The sequence below is a fragment of the Bidens hawaiensis genome, unplaced genomic scaffold (assembly GCF_021521415.1).
Source record: "Bidens hawaiensis isolate Kalapana, Puna unplaced genomic scaffold, B.hawaiensis_p1.1 tig00012273_1, whole genome shotgun sequence".
NCBI classification, from domain to species: Eukaryota; Viridiplantae; Streptophyta; class Magnoliopsida; order Asterales; family Asteraceae; genus Bidens; species Bidens hawaiensis.
The window spans coordinates 254,103-270,799 of record NW_027491995.1 but is presented as its reverse complement, the minus strand read 5'-3'; the positions used below and the strand labels follow the sequence as shown (position 1 = coordinate 270,799).

Genomic DNA, 16,697 nt, shown 5'->3' with positions numbered 1-16,697 from the left:
GGTAAACCTCCACGAACCGATCCGCCGTCTGTGCAAGGATGGGCAACTCGTTCTCATCTAGAGCACGAGTACCCATCCGAGCGGGACTATCAGCCTCCCGCGGATACAGGAGCGACTGCAAGTCATTCCCCTCTGAAATAAAAGAAAAAAGTTAGAAGACAAACAAATATAAACAAAGAAGACAGACCGTACCATAAGGAACAGAGTTCAAACCGTATTCGAGGACGATCGGGATCTTTTGCGTATCCGCATCCTTCCATACCCGGCTCATCCCGAGCATCACCATCCCGGACTCCGCAAAGCGGTAAATCGGAGATTGGACTCGGGATATCTTCGAGAACCATTCCGCCTCCTGATAGTTGGAGGCGTGAAGGCTGGGGAGTGCTTGCCCATTCTTGAACTTCATGGCAAGGGGGATGGCGCGAGCGGAGATAAAAAAGAACTCCCGCTTCCACGAACGAAGACTGCGCTCGGTTGCGCAAATCTTCAAACCCTTTATACGGTTTATCAGAGTATACCACCCCTGGATGCACCTCCAAGAGTAGAAGGTCATCAGGCGGTCGACGAAGGGCTCAATGCCCAGAATCCGGCACACCCACTCGAAGTGGCGAATTTTCGCGATCGCCATCGGGTGCACCTCGGTCAGGTGTACACCGTGCCTCTCTAGGACACGGTACACAAACTTTGTCAATGGGAACCTAAGATTCCCATAGACAAAGAATGCGGCATATACCCCGATCTTGCCTCTGGGGGCATCATACACCGTCTGATGAGGTTCAGGAAACTCAGGCTCGAGAGACTCGAGCATGAACTTCCTGACGATGTACTGATATAAATTGACAGGCAGAGCACACTGGCACTCGCCAGCAGTACTCTTGTCATCCTTGTCGGACGTGGATGACGGGTGCTCGGCGTGCACCCCAGCCTCTTGGGCTGTACCCTCAAGATCGTAAGCAGAAGACATCTTGCAGATATGAAAGAAGAGAACGATTTCGAGAGAATGCTCGACTGAAAAGTTGAGTATTAGCCGGAAATCGTTTTGAAGATGAAAAGTGAAAGTGTGGATTACAAAGAACCCTCTCCCCCTTTATATACTAATCGCAATTAATGCGATGAATTTAATGCGGAAGAGAGAGAAATCGAAGGTGCAATGAAACTATGACACGTGGCAAAAAGCAAGCTGGCAACAGCTGTTGAAAGGACGCGTACCATTAATTTCGCGGCCACGCGCCCGAAAAATCGCGCCCACGCGCCTGAAAAAGCGTCTGGAATGACCAGGTACTGTCACGTCACCACAACTTCCTGCACGTCCTGACACAGTCAGAAGAAACCGTCGCACGACGTTTCAGCAGTTTGGACTGTTCTTATCCTTTCACCAACTCTTCGAATTTCAAAAAAATTCAAAAAGATTCAAAAGTAAGCGGGAAAATACCCCTTACCTTGGCAACCAAGTAACCATAAGACGGGTGCGGGTACAGTGTCAAGGCAAAACCCTTCACATACTTAGCACCCGCAGGGAATTGACGCCAGGAATACCTTGGAAGTGAAGTAACCGTAAGACGAGTGCGGGTACAGTGTCGAGGCAAAACCCTTCACATACTTAGCACTCTGCAGGGAATTCAAACCAAGAAGGATCTTCTGGGCCATGTTTGCGGAAACGGGAATAACATCCCCGCATGACGGGAACGTCGAGAACTATATTGTTTGAAACTCCAAGATGGAATTGGTGGTTTTAGCATAATTGATCACTATGTTGAAAACTACCAAAACCCCATGGAGAATCCACACAAGTGGGACTCAACGCTCCTGACTTGCGAGGAGGTTACAGACCTACCCGCTTCATACCCAAAGATCAAGCAGAAAAGTCGGGAATTTCTGCGTGACATCAGGAAAACCGCGGGAAGAATCCCCACGGAAAACCTTAAAACTAAAAACCCTTTTCAAAACCCCTTGCTAGTCCAAAAGTTCACCTCACTTATTAATAATTCATGAGAAGAACATTGGACTGGGGGGACTTGAAGAGGTAGGTCCCAGCAGAGCCCAGTTGGACCCGCAAGACTCACCTTGAACAGGGACGTCTGCACAACGACCAACTGCTTCCGCAGGACCCACCATGCTCAGAGAAAACCTTACGCGCAGTACGCCGGCTGTACCCGCAGGGAAAGCCTCCCAATGGTGAAGTACCCCGCTTGTTCCCGCAGTTGCGGATACAAGCCATCAGGGAAGGCTACCCGCACTGACAGCAAGGCTACACGCACAAGGCACTAGCTACTTCAGTAGTCACATGAATGAATGAGCAAGGCGGGAATACTCCCGCCTAAATGAGCCAGTCCGTATGCTTCTGGAAGATCTTTTGTACTATACCTACTAAGGTATGGGCAGAACAGACGATCTGACCAGAACAGCCCATGAACCAATCACAGGGTGACAGCTCACCGACAACAGTACGAGGAGGAGCACCCTCTAGTACTGTTTGTCACTATTAGCCGCTGCATACTCACCAACCCTTACTATGGGACGTGCGCAGCCTACAGTTGGTGGAACAGTGCATAGCCGGCAGTAAAGGAACAGTGTACAGCCGACTTTGTTACTGTCGGCCGTAGTCTATCCACCAACCAGCATGGCCTGTGCGTAGTCCACTGTTGGTAGAACATGAATACTATTCAGCCGGCTCTACCTTCTAGGAAACCTACCTTCGGCTATAAATACTCCAACACCTTGGAATGGTAAGGACATCATCTGATATCGCATCTTATCTTATCTAGCAATCTCTTAATATATACTTATATTCAGAGCAATCTAGTCTGATTCTCACGCCGGAGGGTGGTCACAAGGAGGAACCCCCCCCCCCCTTCTCACTGACGAGCTTACGGTGTCTGTTTTGCAGGTCACCTGAAGAACAACCTTCTCTGCTGGACCTCATCCTCGTGGGAAACATTACTTAACCCCCAGATTATCCGTAATCTGCCCTGGGTCACTTAGTGTTTCTTCAACCGCCTTGCCTAAATGCATTAGTTTGGTTGGAATGGCTAGTGGGAAATAAACTATTTGAGATTATGCTAAGCAAGTATGCTTTCATAGTTTTCTTTATTAGACCACTTTAGTAGGGCCAAAGTGTTACTGGAATTGCACTTTATTGTAAGTATAACCAATGTGATTTTGTCTTGGTTGTTATATGAAACATCTAAAACAAATTGTGGTTTGTAGGTCAGGATTTGCTATTTACCGGTGTATGTTCGTTCACACATAGCATGAATTTAGGTTTGAGTCATGAATGGGTTTGTGGAAGTGCATAAAAATATCCTATTTTTTATTTAACTTTTATATGAGATTTTATGATAATAGTAATCGGTAAATCCAGTGGCGGATCTAGGATTTTTTTCCTGGGGTGCACTGTTTTAGATTCTCTAATTTCATATAATCAAACATAGAAAAATTCGGGTTGGTTCGGCCAAGGTTTATCACATAATAAATATACGATACAATAATATAAAAGACATCGTCATTAGAAATTAAAAAAATACATAATATAAATACAATGATCATTACAAATTAAAAAAAAAACTATAGTTGTTCTTGTCTTTTGAGTTTTCAGTAACAAAATCTTAGCTTCACTCTTTCAACAATAAAATTTAATTGCATTAGCTTCAACAATGTAGAAAACATCAAATACGTTTGATTATTTTCTAAGGCTGTCAAAAAAGTAAAATCTACATGATATTTTACAAAGGACCACAAGGTTTGATTTATATTTAAGTTTATTGTTAAGTAAAGAGTTTGATTATTTGATACTCATCTACTATGCTACTAAACTTTAAGGAAATAAAGTTGACCGAAAACACAAATGAAGAAACTAATATGGGCGGAGGGGTATCCATAACAAAATACCCTACACAGAGACATATGGTTATGTTTTCATATATAATAATATCAACGCAGACAACCTAAATGCACATGATGGTATAATATGTTTGTAACAAAAAAATTAAAACCGGCCAGAATCACAAGACTCGAACACAAGACAAAAACATTGACAACCAACACCTTTACCACTCCACCAAATTTCTACTTAGGTTAGTGGGTGCACTTCAATTTTATAAGGGGTTGCACTCCAAATATAATATATGGCATTATATTATTAGTTCAAAACTCGGGGATGACGACCGTCGTACAAGTCAATCAAAAACCCAATTTAAACTAAATAGTTAGAGCAAGTAGGGTATCATATCACAAAGAGTATGTGGCCAATGTAATTCGTGTACAGATTTAATATTATGAAGTAACTAGTGTTTAGTGCTGATCACACAAGCAATTTAAGTGAATTTAGAGAACGAAGCAACAAACAAGTAAACGAGTTTTAAGCAATTAACAAAGCAAATCACACCCGGCAATTCAAGTAAGCAACCTACAGTTATCTCATGAAACCTATCAGATTAATTATAAACGATTAACTAAAGACTGATTAATCAAACAAAACCTTAGACATCAACAATCAACTTACACACGGCACTGGTTATCAGACAGTCATTGCCAGTGTGACTCAGTTAAGGGTAATTGTATGTTTTATTGTATTCTATCAAACCAAACAGTCATATGATCAATTATCTAGCAACTGGTAACAGATCGTTCAGACTAACGTAAACCTAAACCGACCGAACACTCAGAAATACCAAACATCAATAATCATATACCAATCATCAATAATAACACAATAATATTCTAAGTCACATGAGAAAAACTATAAAGATTACAAACTATACATCTCGGGTGCGATTCTAGGAGATTAGCCGAGCCTTGACATCATTGAATCTTTGATACGGATGATGTGTATTATGTATAGGGTCTTGACACAAGCTATGGTGGTGAAAATCGCCTTCTTAAACTGCTGGAATCGCCTCTTGGTCGTCAAAACTGATTAGGGTTCGTCAAATAGAAGATATCGGCCAAAACCTGATTTTTCCCGTTTTTTATGTCCATAGCGATACGCGATGGCCATAACCTCATGCCATCGCGTATCGAGACCTAAGAAAACCACATATTTGGATTTCTCTCGTCGATAAACCCAAAATTCAAATATTATGGCTCCCGTAACTCATTTTCTAGCCCAGGATATGCTCGTTTTACTTCATGGTCGCATTTTGACAACCCATCTTGTTCATTTTTAGCATCGGCTTATGATTTCTCATATATACTCTTCCTGAATCCTTGTAACACTTCCCAAGACATCAAATCATGCTTCGGTCTTCCCGAGATATCATTCCATGCTCGTACAGGTCTCTCATTTAGCATCTTTAACGATCAAAGACCTGAAATACAAAAGCACGTATGAAGTACCAAAGTTCTAACAGTATACTTAATAAAACTACATAATTAATACACTAATATATATACAAAATACCCGACCATCACATCCCCACACTTATCTTTTGCTTGCCCTCAAGCAAACTCTAAAGTAAATATTAACCTCCATCATAGGTATGTAAATTATCGCCATTAATACTAGTAAGGTTTAAGGTCATACCCAGTTTCCCAGACCGACACTTTCTAGATTGATATCCCACAAATACGGTTATGTGCTATAATAAAAACAATAGGGCCGCCCAGACAAGTGTACTTTGTTTCCAGTTAAGGCACACATGCTCATACACTCATAATATAACATCTCTCCTCTCGGTTTAATATATGGACTAGCAAAAGATGTGCTAGTATCACTCTGCTCTCAATATCACTCATAAGCAAATATTCATCCTTAAAGCTGCTTTGACACAAATGCAAATCAAGAGGGCTTAAAAGGGTTGTAACGGGGCCAGGTGTAAGGGTATGGAAGGGAAATATTTAAGTAGCTCAAACGATCCAACCCGGCTTATTACAAAACATCTAAATAACAAAACTACTATACAAACTGACTAACTTATTACAGAACCTCTAAATACGCAAAGCTAACATACATACTGATTTCATCATTTTTTTCACAAACGAACTACTAATTACGTAACTGAATATAAACAGACATCTTTTTGGTTTTTTTTAGCATAATAAACGAGATGCTTAATACTGGAATAACTACAAATACAAAAAACAAAAACAAATACAAATACAAAGAAACCTATTAAGCTGGATCGTATCGTAACATAATATCGGGGTTAATCAAATGAAAAATAGGTCCAAGAAATGTTTTCTAAGGGAACCAACCCCCCGCCCCTCACATTACCCATGCTCATATGTATAATGTATGAGGCCTAACCCCCAGTACCCACACTCTCGCTCATCTAGACGAGGCTTAGCCTAATTGCCTCTATCACTTTTGCATTTTGCCAACTACGATCCCGTAATCCATGAACATCGATGAAAGCACTCAAATGACATGTGTATACTATATATTATATGTGTATTATATATATGTGGTCAACTCACACACGTACTGGAGGAATAAGGTTGCCGATATAAACATGTGTACATGTCCCCATGATTTGTTATCCCCACCTAAACGACCCCATTTTCAACTTCTCGTTATGAAAAAATTTGTGAATAATACTATTGAGAAGCTAAAAACCAACCATGACCAGAAACCTATAACTTGGCATTAATGGCAATAATTAACAGTTAACAACTTTGGTTTCTGAACACTCTTCGAGGTACTATCAGGTTAAAATTTTCAAATTTCCGCATCCCCACACTTGAGGCTTACATTATCCTCAATGTTAAAATAGTTAACATTGTCCTCAACGTTAAAATGGTTAAACAATTAATGAACATTTGAGGGATGTGGTTGAAATTGACTTTTTGACTGTTAAGCAATTTTAAAATTCGGGGCGCTCAAATGTGACGGATTTACTAGCAATTATACAATTAAACTTTTTAAACTAAGAAAACAAAATAAATTATGAAACTGAAATCACCTGATATCAACGAGACTGGAAGAGGACCAGTTGGCTCGCAAACTCTCATAAACACTCGTATACCCTCGTCTCGACCACGTACCAAACTGACAACCGAACCTGCAAAATCTCCAGATGTGTAGAAGCAAGCTTCTCACAAGTGTAAGACATCGGTCTTTTAAGAGTTATGAAAATGATTTTCTGTTGATTTTAGTAAAATAATTACCGAGCCAAATTAAGTCGTTTCATAATAAATTTTGTTAAACAAGTTAAAACATTAAAAGACCTAACTCACTTTCGTAGGAATCACGATTGCATTTAGCGTATGCAACAAGCCCTTTAAACCCCCTGGTAGCCCGGGTGGACGAGTGAGGTCTCGTGAGGGTTTATAGTGAACTACACCCATAAAGTTCCAAGTACAACACAATATACAATAAATCAAAATACAGTATATAATAACTAAAATGAAAACAAATTGGAAAAATACTTATAAACCCCGGGTTGCCTCCCGGTAAGCGCTGAATTGATGTCTACAGCTCGACAATACCTGAATTCCTCACGGTAGTCGAAGTGCACACTTACCCACCGAGTTTTCAATATACGCTCGGTAGCTTACATGCCAAGTCCATAACCACTTTACAGCGATTGGAATGCTACTTGAATGATTATTGTGAGGCCGCTTCTTAATTATTTGCCCAATATCTTGCAAGATTACTTTCTTTTTATTCTTTATCAAGCCTTCACCCCCACACTAGTTGTTTGGAATAATAAGTACTGGAGAAGGCATAGGATTCACATTGGCTACCTTGGGCTCTTCATACTCTGAAGGAGTTGTATCTTCTACTTGAATCACACTTTCACTTTCTTGCTTTGGCAGATCAACAACCTCATTCTCTTCATCACCATCAGACACAGTACCACTAGCCAACTCCTCTTAGTCTTGTTTGATTTCAGTTTTGTCCTCAATATTCGGATTGAGCGAGGCCAAAATTCTTTCATGTTTTAGCTCATATTCCTTTTCTTCTTCCATCATTTGTCTCTTATGTTCCATTAACGTGTTCATGATGGAATTGAGCTTAGAGTGCAGAATATTTTGTTGGTCTTCATCAACCTACTGAGAATATTCATAATCATCTTCTTCATGAGAATATTCATAATCATCCTCATCCCAGTCTGGTTCAGTGTGTATAATCTCTTCATTAATTTGATTGGTCCACTTAGCCTCGAGAGATTTCCTTTGTTGTCCTGCTTCCTTGTTATGCTCAACCATAATATTTATCAATTTGTCAAGTATGGATTCCACCGTCTCTTGGTAACTTGAGAAACGGGGTATCTCTGGTTCATAGTTGTCATAATACGGCTCTTGATCATATTGGCCATCCATGTCTGATTGATAATCTTCATCATAATTTAGTGATGTGTGCTGTTCAGAGTGTGAATAATATGATGAAATCTCTTTATCTTCATGGCCGTCGTCATATATCTTAGCCCATGGCAACGCTCTTGCCAATTTTGTGCAACTATTGGACAATCCCGATAGTGATACGGGACTTCACAATAACAAAAATCACCATAATTGCTCATAGTGACAGTTGCGTGCTCGGGTTTCGGGATGGGTTTTGGTTTTGACCCATAAGCGGTGACTGTCTACCCGAGTGGCAGGTGTGTAAAAAGTTGTTACCTACACAAACAACACACCCCGTGTAAAATGGAAAAATAAAATAAAAACCAATAATAAAATTAAAAATTACTAAACTAAGCTAAAATGAACAAATAAATCAAATAACACAAAAATACTAAGCGCACTAACTCCCCGGCAACGGCGCCATTTTGATGATCGTCATTCAAGTCAATCAATAACCCAATTTAAGCTAAAATAGTTAGAGCAAGTAGGGTATCGTATCACAAGGAGTATGTGGTCAATGTAATTCGTGTACAGATTTAATATTATGAAGTAACTAGTGTTTAGTGTTGATCAAACAAGTAATTTAAGTGAAGTTAGAGAACTAAGCAACGAACAAGTAAACAAGTTTTAAGCAATTAACAAAGCAAATCACACCCGGGAATTCAAGTAAGCAACCTACAGTTATCTCATGCAACCTATCAGATTAATTATAAACGATTAACTAAAGACTGATTAATCAGACAAAACCTTAGACATCAACAATCACCTTACACGCGACATTGGTTATCAAACAGTCATTGCCAGTGTGACTCAGTTAAGGGTAATTGTATGTTTTATTGTATTCAATCTTACCAAACATTCATATGATCAATTATCTAGCAACTGGTAACAGATCGTTCAGACTAATGTAAACCTAAACCGACCGAACACTCAGAAATACCAAACATCAATAATCATATATCAATCATCAATAATAACACAATAATATTCTTAGTCACATGAGAAAAACTATAAAGATTACAAACTATACATCCCGGGTGCGATTCTAGGAGATTAGCCGAACCTTGACATCATTGAATCTTTGATACGGATGATGTGTATCATGTATAGGGTCTTGACACAAGCTATGGTGGTGAAAATCGCCTTCTTAAACTGCTGAAATCGCCTCTTGGTCGTCAAAACTGATTAGGGTTCGTCAAATAGAAGATATCGGTCAAAACCTTATTTTTCCCGTTTTTTATGTCCATAGCGACACGCGATGGCCATAACCTCATGCCATCGCGTATCGCGGCCTAAGAAAACCTCATATTTGGATTCCTCTCGTCGAGAAACCCAAAATTCAAATATTATGGCTCCCGTAACTCATTTTCTAGCCCAAGATATGCTCGTTTTACTTCATGGTCGTATTTTGACAACCCATCTTGTTCATTTTTAGCATCGGCTTATGATTTCTCATCCATACTCTTCCTGAATCCTTGTAACACTTCCCAAGACATCAAATCATGCTTCGGTCTTCCCGAGATATCATTCCACGCTCGTACAGGTCTCTCATTTAGCATCTTTAACGATTAATGATCTGAAATACAAAAACACGTATGAAGTACCAAAGTTCTAACAGTATACTCAATAAAACTACATAATTATTACACTAATATATATACAAAATACCCGACCATCAGAGGCTTTCCGTGCACCCCTAACTTCTATGTAAATCCGCCCATGAGTATATCCATCTATATGAAATTTTGGTATTGTGGGATTGCACTTCATTGTAAGTTTATACCCAGAAGTAACTCTAGATTATTTGTTTCAAGGTTTCCTGTTTTACCAATAATGAGTTCACTTTTCATAAATTGTTTCATCTAATCTAGGCCAGAAAATGTGTCGAACGAATTATTTAATCTAACCCAAGTACCTTTTATGTTTATATTTATATAAACAACTACTTACGTATTTATTTAAATTTAAACGAACGAACGTAAATGAACGAACATTATTCATATATCAAAGTTTATGTTTAAGATGAACGCTAAACAAATCATAACCCAAAAATCCACATATTTAAACAAAAACTAAAATACACTGAAAATTAAACTATCAACAACAACAAAAAAAAAATAATAACATTGGATATGAATAACATAAAAAAACGGACAAATAAAAAAATCATACATTAAACCACCTCTATTATAGAGAACAAAACAGTTGATGTGATATAACCAACAATTGCGTATATTTAAATTAAACTATACCCCAACAATAAATATAACCCATCTTAGTCGAAACAAACAACTTTAGCCAAAATAACGTTCAAACCGACAACCATAGTCCAAATATGCCCAAATCATTATAACAAAAACAAAATCATTATAATATTTAAAAAAGAAAAAAAGCCCACACACCTACAATAGCCCGTGTCTGCCAAAAACATTATATATAATATAAAAATAATATTTAGAAAAACAAAAATAAACCAAGGTAGTTATATATATATTTTTATCGGTTATCATATAAAATGATTACCTCTGTACCATTTTGGTTGTTCTGTTGGACCTTTTTCAGATTCAGAACCGATTCTAACGTCTCCTCCTTAAGTTGTTTATTTTTTAGGGTTTGCTCATCTCATCTCGTCGGAGCCAGTTGATTTTGCTGTAATCGACACATCTCATCTCAGGTAAGTTTATTTAGAAGAACAAGTAATTGTATCTAGGTTTAGTCCAACACACCCACTATAATTTTGCCACTTGTAGTATATATGGTGAACTCTAATTACATTTTTTTTTTTGTTAAAATAGATTATTTTCTTACAATGTTGATTCAGACTTGGGTCAAAACATCTCGATAGGCCGTTTTGTTCAAATGATGCTTACCTTCGCAGCTGCATCAGAAGCTCAAGTACCATCAGTTACACCAACTCAATCCTCTATTCTAATGATTCATGTTTAATAGTGTCCCTATGCAGATGATGAAGCAAACACGTATGCAATTAGCCCCAACCGATTAGCACAAACCCTTAAGCCAACAACAGAAGAAGACGACGATTCAATCTAATTGATGGTAAGCTCTGTTTAATGCTATTTTACACCACAGAGAGAGAGAGAGAGAAAATAAGATAGTCCCTATGCGCTTTTTGATTTAGTTTAACGTTTTGAACAAAAAAGTTACGACTAAGGGCACTTTTGGTATTTTTAAAAAACTGGGAATATGGGTTGATTTTAATTTTTAAGTGTATAAAACTGAATACAAGTTAATTGTTTTTGTGTCCAAGAATATATTTTGACAGTGACTTTCAAAAGTTTGTTTTAATTTTTCATTTTAACGGCCCTGCCGCAACGTGCGGATCTTAAAAACTAGTTTAATATTATCATTAACGTGTTATTTGAAACTAGTTTTATACACACACCCACGCAATAATAACAATACAAATATTGATAAACAATTGGAAAAAATAAAACAAAATAATACATATAAAATTACAATGCGTGAAATAAACATTAAAAAAATGTTAACAAGCCAGCTCGATGAGCCATAAGTTACCTTGAGCTTTTATACGAGCCGAGCTCGACTTTTCAGCTTGTTAGAATAGCTGAGCCGTTTTACTTTAAGATCGAGCCCAATCTCGCATAAATTGGGTCGGCTCGTGACAACCCTATCTTGTAATATGAACCCTTTTTCTTACCAATTCATGTAGATGGCATCTTCACTGATTCACAAAACCACCTACGAAGCCGATAACGCATTCGATTCATCTCTATCTGAAGCTTTCCGCCTTCTAGAGCCCCAACTGAGACCGCCGTTTCCATTAACAATCCGCACCCAACCCCAATACTTCACTCTCAACCGAGCCATTCTACACGGTATCTTATCCCAACCCCATTTGGCAAAAGTTCACATCAAGCACTTACATGGCGTTGTAACCGACGGGTACGCTGTCTTTACAAATTCACTATGTAAAGTGGTTGATCAACTGTATTCAAAACTTGCTGAGAATGTGAAAGTTCAGTTGATTTACATTTGTTCACAACTGATCGACGTGTCGGCTGTTGGAATCGATAATTTGTTAGTGAGTTTGTTGAGGCAAATTCGTGGTGGCGATTTCAGTGAACCAAATCTATGGTTGTGTTTGGAAATGGTTAGTATTTTCACGCGAAATTGGGAGTGTTTGGTTGAAGAACGACCGGGTATTATATCGTGCGCGTTGTACGTGTTTCTCAGAGTGTTATCTGATCATTGCAGAGTGTCTTTATGTTAGGAACAAAGCGGCGCGCGGAAGCGAAACAGCACACACATGCACAACGATAAACACACATAAACGAAAATATAAACGACACAAGAATTTAACGTGGTTCGGTCCCCGCGAGGGGACCTACGTCCACGGGCTGCAACTAGGTTTTCTTATTAGCTCAGAACCAAGATTACAATTACATGATGGGATATATATAATAAACAAGATTAGGGTTAAACATAATTAGGAGCCAAAACCGGGCCTTCTAATAAAACCGGCCCAAAGGCCTTCATAACCCAACAATCTCCCACTTGAAGGCCTTGCGATAAATTCCAGCCTGCCATCCAAGTAAATATAACAATCTCATTCATCCAGTAACTCTAGTAATCTTCAGTAATAGAAATCAACCAAGCCTCCAGTTCCAAGAACAAGCTAAAACTTCAACAAAAGAAGTTCTCCAAGCCTCCAGTTCTCTAGGAACAAACTAAGATTTCTACCAATCCACACCAGTTGCAGCGCCCCTTCCCATCAGTTACCTGAAAGGCCCATTGAAGCTCCCGAGAGCTCCAATCCGGTCATCACAGACCCAGCCATGACAAAACCCGCCAATGGCTCATCCTCAATCTTAACCGGCCCTCACTTACTCACACTATCGGCTCCAAAGACTTCCAGAGGATAATCACTCTCCAAAAATCAGCAGACTATACCAGGAGAGATTTTCACATTCGGATTTCCCAGTCTTCCGAACTCAACGTCCCTTTGGAAACAAACCTAGAACACACCGCGTGCTCCCACTGTTACCAAAACCCCGAACATGTTCAGACCTCCGAATACGCTCAAGCTAACATCACTGTGGCTCCAGGCTTCATGTCTGCAAACTGAAACCCCTTAGCTCTACCCGATTCAGCGAGCCAAGACCTTATAACTCGGAAGTTGGTTCACTTCTTCCGACGATACAGAGACCGTATCTTCCAAAAGTCTTTAACTAAAAGATTCAACAAATGCTTCATTGAAGTGAGTAACAAGAAATAAAGCAAACTAGAATCTTGAACCCAAGAGTCTTCACCGCCTTCACTGAGTCTCAATGCATCAACCCCAGATACATTCTCAAAAGCAGAATTCCAAACCTTTCGACATCGACTCTTAAAATGTCTCACCTCTACGCAACCTACCAAGTCGACTATGCCCAGCTCCCACTGTTCCTGTTATCCCAACCCATGCCACACCAACACTCCATGAGATGAACCCCACTCGTACTATCCCGGCAAATAACTTTACCCAACACGAGATTATGAACCTCTCAAATGGTGTACCACTGATCACCACCAAACAAGATATAACTTCACAATTCCAAACGAACAAGAAGTAATAATCACAGTTTCGAACCAGCTAACAGGCAAACAGCTATAACAACAGTAGAACTTTCATGAAATCAAGCGGTACCAAGGGTTCTATGACCGTACACACGATCAGTTAACTCAAACCCTAACCGAAAGATCATCCAAACGAGCAATAGTTAACATGACTTGCCACTAACCTCATTTTTTTTTTTCACTTATGCCGTCACCAGCACACCCGCTGGTTCCATTTTCTCCAAGTTTATCCATCACCAGTACTCAGACTAATCTCTTGCAAACAAATCTGAACCCGAACCTAAATGGTCTTCACAAAACCCGGTTCCCTGAAGCCGAGCAACCTCCAAAGAAAAACCCTAAAACCCGAAACACCCGACCCGGTGCTTCACCTGCAACGCCCGAGTGAAACCTGCAACTCCAAGAAGTCCAAAACAGGAATTCTAATTGCAAAATCACCCGGAAAACCGTCCCAAACAGCCCTGAAAAACAGCCCCGAACAGCCCTGTTAACCAGAAAAACGAAGATCTCTGAACACTGTTCATGCCGGATACTGTTCACCGCGGCACTGTAGCGGCGGCACTGTAGCAGCCCTTCTCAAACCAGCCTCTTCTACCTTTTTTTTTTTTTTTCGATCGATACCCGTGCAAAACCGTGTGTAAACAACGAGCCAAAGCTCTGATGCCACTTGTTAGGAACAAAGCGGCGCGCGGAAGCGAAACAGCACACACATGCACAACGATAAACACACATAAACGAAAATATAAACGACACAAGAATTTAACGTGGTTCGGTCCCCGCGAGGGGACCTACGTCCACGGGCTGCAACTAGGTTTTCTTATTAGCTCAGAACCAAGATTACAATTACATGATGGGATATATATAATAAACAAGATTAGGGTTAAACATAATTAGGAGCCAAAACCGGGCCTTCTAATAAAACCGGCCCAAAGGCCTTCATAACCCAACACTTTAAACCCTCAGGTAAAGATCTTAAAGCAAAAGTCAATTGAATTTTGTGTTAGGGTTTTTAAGGAACAATTCCATTTATGTTTAAAAATCGGTAGGGATTTGATTAGGGTTTTACAAGATCTAGTTCACGTGCCCGAGTTTAAAGATATATGGAAAGATTTATTATCGCGGGATTATGATATTTCTCGGTTGTATCGATCCAGAACTTGTAGCAAGTACTTTTTGCTTCGTATCATGCCCGAGATGGAGACGTGTTTGCGGTTTTTGCTTACGAAAACTCGGAAGTCAAACCCGATACCAGATCTGGTTTGCGAGGAAGTTTCTTAATGGTCCCGAGAAAGAAACCGTTTTGATTGATATTGTTCGGTTTGTATGCTGTGCTTATCATCCGTCTAATGATGTGATTGTGTCAAATGTGGTCCCGAGATGGGTGGTTATTGGCTGGTTGTTAACATGTTGCACCAAGAATTATATTGAAGGTAATGTGAAGTTGGCTTTGTTTTACGATTGGCTTTTTTATGAAGAAGGTGTTGATAATGTGATGAATATTGAACCGGGTATTTTGTTGATGGTGAACTCGGTGCCAAAATACGTGCACATGTAGAACAATCTTTTGGAGTTTTTGTTTATATTGGTAGATTGTTATGATGTTGAGAGGAAAGATTTGATTTTGAAGGGCGTGTCGGGTGCGTTTGATGAGGTTAAACGAAAAGGGGTTGTTAAGTCGTTTGAAGTTTTGACCTGTTCTGATGGGATTTCACCTTTTCTTAAAGGGAAGCTTGTGAATATGTTGTCTTTGAAAAATCTGAGCGGTTTTGACCAGTTGTAACCCGGTTTCGTTTCGTTGGTATTATGCGGGCCTACACTGATACACGTTTTTTAGTCAGGTTTGCATTCTTACATATCTTGATATTTTGTTCCATGTTTTTGTAGTGTAATGAAATTAAAGATTTTTATCAAGCACAACGGAAGTCTAAATTAGTGTCTTTTTACAAATTTTTAAATTGGAAGTACTTCTGAACTTGACTTAAAACAAACTGATTAGAGTTTAACCTGTCAGATAAGCTATGCGTTCTCATCACCATATCGTGTGGTGCGTGCATTATGCGCTCCTGATGCACTCATTTATAAACCAAGATTGGTTGTGGATGTGAGAAGTCCATAGTTAAAATGTGTTGAGTGTGAGCAAATAAGTAATTCTTGATGTATAAATTGTAACTCAGGCAACCTAAAACAAATCTGCAAGATTCTTGTGGGCAAAGTAGACAATAACAATATGTTACTTGATATTATGGTTGAAACTGATTTATGTCTTGTTATAATAACAGAAAATGAAAAAATCAAAGCTGCTCAATCAATCCTAATCATTGGAGGCGGGCCTACTGGAGTAGAACTTGCAGGCGAAATCGCAGTTAATTTTCCAGAAAAGAAGATAACATTGGTTGCTTGTATTTATTGGACCCAAAGCTTCCAAGAAAACTTTAGACTGGCTAAAATCCAAGCATGTTGAAGTGAAACTGGAGCAAAGTGTGATGTTGGAGGATGTTGCAGAAGGAAGTCAGGTTTATAAAACTTCATCTGGTGAAATAATAAGAGCAGATTGCCATTTCGTGTGCACCGGAAAACCATTGGCTTCATCATGGCTAAAGAACACCCTTTTAAGAGATAGTTTAGATGATAATGGGAGTTTAGTTGTTGATGAATATTTGCGAGTTAAGGGCGCAAGAATATATTTGCCATTGGAGATATTACAAACATTAAGGTAAGTTGCTAGACACTCGTGTTGGGTTCACATTTTATCATCTCTGCTTAACACACACAAAAGATAAGATATTACAAATTGATATAAACTTGGATTGTTTTGT

General features: G+C 39.3%; 1 pseudogene; it reads left to right on the top strand.

Moving 5' to 3' along the window:
* The first annotated feature begins 11,791 nt into the window (after positions 1-11,791).
* Positions 11,792-15,831, top strand: LOC143540532 (uncharacterized; annotated as a pseudogene).
* Positions 15,832-16,697: the final 866 nt, after the last annotated feature.